The sequence below is a fragment of the Mastigoproctus giganteus genome, chromosome 10 (assembly GCF_048544385.1).
Source record: "Mastigoproctus giganteus isolate SK-2022 chromosome 10, ASM4854438v1, whole genome shotgun sequence".
In the NCBI taxonomy this organism is placed as follows: Eukaryota; Metazoa; Arthropoda; class Arachnida; order Uropygi; family Thelyphonidae; genus Mastigoproctus; species Mastigoproctus giganteus.
The window spans coordinates 217572478-217580820 of record NC_143584.1 but is presented as its reverse complement, the minus strand read 5'-3'; positions in this window follow the sequence as shown (position 1 = coordinate 217580820).

Genomic DNA, 8343 nt, shown 5'->3' with positions numbered 1-8343 from the left:
TATGATATCAAAATTATTTTTTGCATCCATTCCATTTGTGACCACATAATAGTATCCAATCAAATTGGTCAGACAAGACTTCCCCTTAACAAACCCATGCTGTGTCTGAACTATAAATGAAGTCTTGTGATCCTGCAGTGCTTCTTTAACCAGGGCCTCCATTAATTTCCCTGGAACAGAAGTTAAACTAACAGGTCTATAATTACTTGTGTTTTTACAGATCCCTTTGACTTCCCTTTTTGCAAACTGGGGTCAAATCTGCACATCTCCAGTCCATGGGTACCTCCCGAGTCCAAAGAAGTTCTCATAATTATGGCTAAGGGTTTGCTTACTTCCTTTGCTACCTCCTTTAATATAACTGGATAGATCCCATCCAATCCAGGTGCCTTTATGTTTATTTTCAACAATTTCTGCTCCACTTTGCTCACAGTTATTACAAAATACTTTAGGTCACTGCCAGAGTAAATTCTGGAAGTAAATTTAGCTCACTGTCAAAGATCTCCAGTAAGATCTTTGCTTTTCAATATTCCACTTGAAAAGATGTTTGGGTAAAGATTTTGAAAGTGAAATAATCTAACTAAGCTGCAGAGATGTCTTCCTGGTCCCATTGTTTAACCAAATAATTGAATGATTTGGCCTTAATATCACTGAAGCAAAGTAAACACTTAAAAATCAGCAGAAGACAACACAACAGTAGTGAAATAATGGGAAACTACAGATTAAAAATTGGAGGGATTATTAAAATAGTGTCAATAATACAACAGTGATGGGATTCAAAGAGTTTCAAATTAGATTTCTACAGGCAACATATGCTCATTAACCCAGTCATAAGTAGGTTTCCAGATGTATGTATGCATGCAACCTAGAGTGAAAATTTCATTAAAAAGACAGAAAAATCATAAAAAAAAATAAAATTTGTCATTACTTTTTTTGCAGTAATATTTCCTGTGTGCTTATATATATATTCTTTTATTCATTTTCATCAATTCATTTCATCTTCTGGACACCTCAATTCAGAGAATTTCTTGAGTTGTGTAAGCATGGTCTCTACCTCATTGAAAGGGTACATCATTCCACACGACACTTGGCAAATACGAAAATGGATACTGTTATTTGCAAACAGTTGACGATGGCAGCAAGTCTATGTAAAGTTTCAAGAGAATCTGTACATATACTGTATTTGTTGAAAATACATTGAAAGGGCCTTCATCTCTCTCTCTTATACAAAAAAAAGTATATATGTGTGTACATATAGAAGGGTTAAATGCTTTTCCAAAATCTAAACTTATCATTTACTTAAAGGCTTAAAATTCCCTTCTCGGAGGAAACTGATATCCAGAAACGCAAAATCCATTGGGGATCTAGACAATAGATCTTAAGCTAGCCGTAAATGTTCAAACAATATCATGCAAACTTTTCAAGAACACACACTTGCACTTTCTTTAGTTTCCAGGGAGTAGTTTGGGATGAGGTTTTCAGCTGCCACAGAAATCTTCATGCCTTGATCTTCACACTTGCAGTCAGATTTTATATTACTTGTTCAATGGTGTTTTCCCCTACTTTGGTAATTACCTTTACTACTATACATCCATATGACAGCCCTGGGGTTTAATCCTGACACTTATTGGCAATTAATTCTGCAGTATTAGGGGAGAATTTCTTTGGAGTACACAAGCATTCTTGACTGACCAAATTCAGTATGTCCTTGCACGTGTATCAACCGACGCAACTGTGTTAATTATAAAACTAATTTGAATTTAACCTTTGAAAATCAGGTGCTCAGATTTTTTAACTGGCACTTAGTATCCAATAAATAACTTAACCATTCATTTTCTGAGGTTAAATCTCTCTATCAGATAATCCTATGCTTTTAAAACAATCTTCTGAAGTATGCTCAAGTTATATATAGGTATTTGCAAATTAAGATAAATGACTAGCAAATGAATTAGGTTTATTAGTTGAAGCATTTAGTTTTCATCTTCATAATGACTATGGTTAAATCTAATCTTGGGGCAGGTTTGGTAGGATAGACAGAATGCAGTTGAATATACAGAAAAACTCCCCCACTTATGTAGGGGTTGCGTTCTGCGGAACTCTACGTGTCGGAATTTCCTTAAATGCTTATGCAGTACTCGGAAATTTGATTGAAGCAAAAAAGAAATGTCCAACGAATGTGTAAATAGAATTATTTATTCAATTTTTTTTTTTTTTTTTTTTATCTCATGCGCAGGAAAAATTACAAAAATTTCAAAATTATAAAAAAGAGAGGAGACAGGCATAACATCAGCAAGTTTTACCTTTCGAGCATCATTGCCAGAATTAACTCTCCAGCTGATAAGTAATGCTGCTGTGGAGATTTAGAAGGGGCTTTTTCCAACACATCACAATTTCTCTGCAGCTGCAGAATCGGCACTGGCGACTTCACCACATACCTTAATGTTTTGGAAACCAGTGCGATGCTTGAACCTATTAAACCACCCATTGCTTACCACAAACTTGGCTTGGGGTTCGCCATATTATCCTTAATATCTTCATAAATACTTCTTGCTTTTGCTTGAATGGCCATTGGACTCAGGGGCACTAGATTCTGAATCTGATTTTCCATCCATATTATTAATAGCTTTGCCATCTTCGATATAGCACCCGAATGCTGTTTTGTGATCACTGTTGATCTTAAATGTGTTGATCCTTTAACATGTTCTTTTATACGTGCACTATCCCTTAAAATAGTATTGTTGAAGCAGCGAGACCTAATTCCATGCAATAGATGACAAACTTTGTCCTGCTTTGTAATTCTTAATTAATCATCTTCATTTCTAAATCAATTTTGTTTTGTTTCCTAGCACTGTCAGCACTCGCACTTTCTGTTGATCCCTTTCCCTTCACTATTGTAATAAGTAAATAGAAGAGAAGATTCTGAAATTTATTTGTTTTTTATGATTGAAGATTTCAGTGAAGGGAAACTCATTTCACCATAATATAAAAACACACAGAATTCCAGTTATTGGTACCCCAGGGGCTCACATCTGGTGAGTATGGGCTTGGCACACCCAGGGTCCTGAGCTAGATATCATCATTCTTTTCTTTCTTGGTGATTCCCTTCTACTTTTGACACTCTTCTCTCTCAGGGTAACTCGGGAATTTTTTTTGGCTGGTGCAGTATAAGTCTCAGGCTTCCTTGCACCGTATAGCTAATAATAATAATCGCAAATGCAATAGGATCGAGTTTACTACCCATTTATAATAGATTGCGCTAACAGAAAAACCCAATAAACTGGAAAATGCAAATTGTTTTTATTGTTTTATGGTAGTGACCTCCAAAAATGTGTTTTAGAAAAATATCACAAGCCATTCAAAATTGATTCTTATAACAGAACATATGATAACGATGAAAGTGTAGTGCAATTTCCATTACAAAATAACCTTTTAGAGAGATAAAATGCCTAGTCATACAGCAAAAATTTAAACTTACAAGGTCTTGGAACGAATTACCAAAAAAAAAAAAAAAAACACCACAATATGTTATTGGGTTCACATATTTTCATGATACCTCCATTTATTCCTACAGGATTCAAAATACGTTTCCAAGATTTTTTTAAGTTTGCACCGGCTGGCAAAAACTTACGTAAAGTCAAATTTCTGTAAGTCGAGTATTACCTAAGTCGGGGAGTGGCTGTATTTAACCGGTCAAGCTGACCTAGCATAGGATAGGATTAAAAAAATAAAAAAAAAATAGTACAAGTATTACAGCCTTCTAGGGTAGTGAATTGTAAGCTTCCTGTTGCAGATGAATCTTGAACCAGCAATTTGTGAATTCAAGCCCATACACTACCATGAAAACTGCATGGACAATTGTGTACTGTAGCATAAGAAAACAGTAGTTGCCCTTAATTTTATATGTATACACAGTTAAAATGAATATGTGAACGCTTCTGGCCTCTGCCCTCATGAGAATTATGCAGAAAACCCCATGGAGCCTAAGACACTGAATTTCACATATCACAGAACTGTGATATAACACATATAACAAATTAATTATTGAGGTTCTACTGGATGTAAAATTAAAATAAAATACAGATTTTATTTAAAAAATCAAAGAAAAATTGGTAGTGTGATTTTCCATTTACATAAAATAATTAAAATTGAAAGTTCTCATTAAATTGAATTCCCCCCCCCCCTGCTCTTTTGATAAATTGTTTTATATTAGGGTAATGCTTTATAAATAATGCATTCAACTTATACTGTAAACAAAGTCAAATACAAGTTTTTAAAATAATTTCTGCAGAATATTTTAATCAGTAAAATATAAATTTATTCTCAGGTAGAGTTTACAAATTCAGTACAACTGCATACATACTGAATTATTAAGGGCAGAAGTATTTTCAGAGTCAGTCACAGTGGCCATGCATTTTCTGTGGCAGCATACAGACTTAAACCCATGATCTCCTTATTTGTAGCCACACATGCTAACCACTAGACCATGTCTGGCCCAAGCATTTGAGTATAACATTTGGGTAAAGAAAGCCAACACAAGCACCATGGCAAACTTGCCGGACAAATATTTCTTGCTACCACAGTTTCTCCCTACATTTTCAGTAAACAGATGGTGTATGTTATCAGTAGTGGCAGTAGAAGTCAATAATGATGTATTGATTAGTTTTTTCTCATTATTAAAAGCAGATTATTGGAGTTGAGTGGGCTGAAATTTACTTACGGATACACCCTCCTGACTGGCTCAGTCTTAGGGTGTTTATCCCCCTCCCCACTATTTTAAAATAGGAAAACGACTTCTACTGCCACTACCAATAACATGCACCATCTGTAGAAGTCATTTTTATATTTTAAAATAGCAGGAAAGGGAGATAAACACCCTAAGACTGAGGCAGTCTGGAGGCTGTACCTGTAAGTAAATTTCAGCTGCGAAGGCATTACATACTCATGAACTCCAATAATCTACTTTAATAATGAGAAAAAAATAATCGATATATCATTATTGAATTCTACTGCTACTACCGATAACACACACCATCTGTTTACTGAGAATGCAGGGAGAAACTGCGGTAGCAAGAAACGAATTTGTCCAGTAAGTTTCCCATGGTTCTTGTGTTGGCTTTCTTTACCTTCTCCAAAATTTGAATAAGAAATATTGTTATACAATCATATTATATGTCTCTAACTTACTCCCATCCACAGAATGGCATGTAACTGGTTACTAAAATCAAATAAAAAAAAAAAAAAAAACAAAACCCTAAGAAAAATGAACTAATAATAACAAAAATTAGCTAGGCTATAGAAAGAAATAACAAAATGTTGAAAGGCAGCATGTTGAGAAATAAACAGAACTATTTTAACATACTCACCATAAGTTTCTAATAGACAGACAATACATGGCAGATATATGAAGTGTAGCAATAAAGTTCCTGGACTGGTGCAGTCATGTTTGATGAATGAAAATAAACAGAAGTGGTAGTTGTAGATCAAATTTCTTAAAACATATGGTTGTACAGAAATTATCCAGTAGACTGACAGGTTGAAAGTAACAACCCGATTGGTTAAAATTGAGCAACAAATGAATATCAAAATTTGCAACAGAAACACATGAAATGTTAAAAACTGTTTACAGTGATGAAACATTTAGTCAGCAATGTGTTTGAATGGTATAAGCAGTTCAAAGATAGTCATGAGGATGTTTGCAATGACCCAAGGAATGGGTGACCGTCAACCTCTCGAAATGTGGGCAGAGTTGCAAAGGTTTGGGAAACTGTGGAAAGAGATCACCATTTGATCCTCAGAATGATGGCTAATGAGTTGGATACGAATAAGGAGATATGTCAAATTCTGCATGAAGGTTTAGAGAAAAGGAAGGTCTGTGCAAAATTTGTGCTTCACAGATGAACAGAAGCAATGAAGAGTGTCATCATGCAAAGATTTCATCCAAACTTGTCAAGAAAATTCTAATTACCTCAACTGTATTATCGCTGGAGATGAGCATTGGGTGTTTCGGTATGACCCAAAGACAAAGCATACAATGGACTTCAAAATTCTCACTAAGGCCTAAAAAGTTTTGTTTACAGAAGTCCAGGATCAAGACGATGCTGATCACATTTTTCGATAAACAAGGGTGCAATTCACAAGGAATTTGTACCTGAATGGGAGAGAGTCAATGCTGTGTTCTACAAACAGGTACTTCAAAGACTATTAAAGTGCATTTCCTGGGCAAGACAATGTCTTCGCCCACTCTGTACTTGTTGTGAAGACATTTGAGATGAAACATGGCACTGTACAGATCAACTATCCACCCTTCTTTCCTGATCTAGCACCAGTGAACTTCTCCCTCTTTCCAAGGTGAAAACTGCCCTCAACAGAAAGACTTCAGGACTATGTCAAGGACAAAGAAAAATGTAACCGCTAAACTGAATATCATTCCTTTGGTAAGTCTTTGCTGACTCTTTTCAGACATTTTTAAAACTGTGTAATAAGTGCATTCAATCAGGTGGCAATTAGTTTGAATAAGAATAAAACCATTTTTGAGCTCCTTCACTTTGCATTGCATTATTTTTATTGCATTAGCCTAGTGCAATAAAAAGTACTTTATTGTTACACCTAATATATACTTTTTTCTTTTATACTTTGTTCAAAAGTAGTGAAAATAAATATTCAAAGTTTCAGTTTGTCTGCCATTACTATTAAGTGTGTCTGTGTAATCTCTCCTCAGCAAGGCTGAGATATACTTTGAAACAATGGTATAAACGATTAATAATTATTTCATTATTATTTTCATCAAAGGACTTCTTAAATGATAAAACTGAAGTGATGTTTTACAGGAAGTTAAGTTTACAAAAACACTGATATGTCCACTCACAACATTAAAGACCATGTGACCACTTACATAAAACTATGCTAGATACTATACATCAGTGACATCAACTATGTCAGATATAAGTAACATTTTAATTGTTGACAATACTAAGAGAAAAAAAAAGTTTGTCTAACAATTTTTTTTTTTTGGTATGTTTAAATATTTCAATGACTGACCTCTCCTCCTTCACAGTGGTTTAGTATTTTCTAGAAATGTGAACTATCACTAATGTGAACAGTCACAAACACCAAGAGTTCATTTATTAATACAAAAAGAAAATAAATAAATAAAATTTGTAATAAAGTCCATATTATAAATTTAAAATTTCTGAAGTGTAAAAATACTTGTTCAATACTTGATTCTTTAACAAGGTGCATGGGGAAAAAGCTGTACAAAAACAAGAAACCAGAATTCATATCACTAAGCTTTATTGTCTCATTGACTAGTTTGCTTCTTGCATCTCCTTACAAGAAAACTGTACAAGTGCTAACATTACAAGACCTTTCTGTGGTCTACACTAATTAAACCACTAAGGTTCAACTATACATCACAGCATTTCCGTGTGAATACGGGGTCCCCCCCTTCCCCGGAATGGCACCCTTCCCATCTGACCCTGGCAGAGGAAGGAAATATAAATTAGAATAAGCATTTTGATAACACTGTTGTTTATAATGAAAAAAAAGGAAAGGACAGGAAAGGAGATGGGAAAAAAGAAGGGGAAAAAAAAAAAAAAAAGCACAACCAGTTAATTTTTCTAGTGAATGAAGTGTCCATTTTGTGGACACAAGCCACCTTTAAAAATATATTAACCTGAGATAAAGCCAAGCTGCCTTTAGAGGTAGTCTACACCATAAACAAAATGCTGCATAGTAACCACTTATTTGCCAGTTACATAACACACATACATACACACACAAAAAATGCAAATAAATAATATTCAAATTAAAAACACTGCAGCTGTAGGGCTTTTGCTTTTCGCAAGCTTAAAAAATTAGCCTCAAAAATAATTTACTTGCATGAATTTATCTCCTATTTCCTCTGATTTCTATTACTCTTTTCAATAACAAAGTAGTTCCACAAACTCAATATTTTATGGAAGCCATTTTTTTTTTTTACGGCATTCTTTCATGTACAAGAACTTGAAACTATGGAACCAGAGCAGGCAACCCATTATTCTTTACACCCTACACACTATGTGCATGTTTCTCCTATAAGGAATTACCAGTTGAAAGAAGAATTCAAGCTCTAAATATAGAGAATATATATATATATGTTCATATATTTAAGGCAATTTTTTTCTAGATTGTATCAAGAGAATTTGGTCTCTCTCTATGCACAGAGTGCTATTAGTGGCATAGTTTGCAACAACAGAAGGGATATGGTGGTCAGTATATTGGAACTGCCTGGAAAGCTAACAATTTTCTGCTATGCAAAAAGATTATTTCCCTACGAAAGTACAGGTATTACACTAAGGACAATGTCTT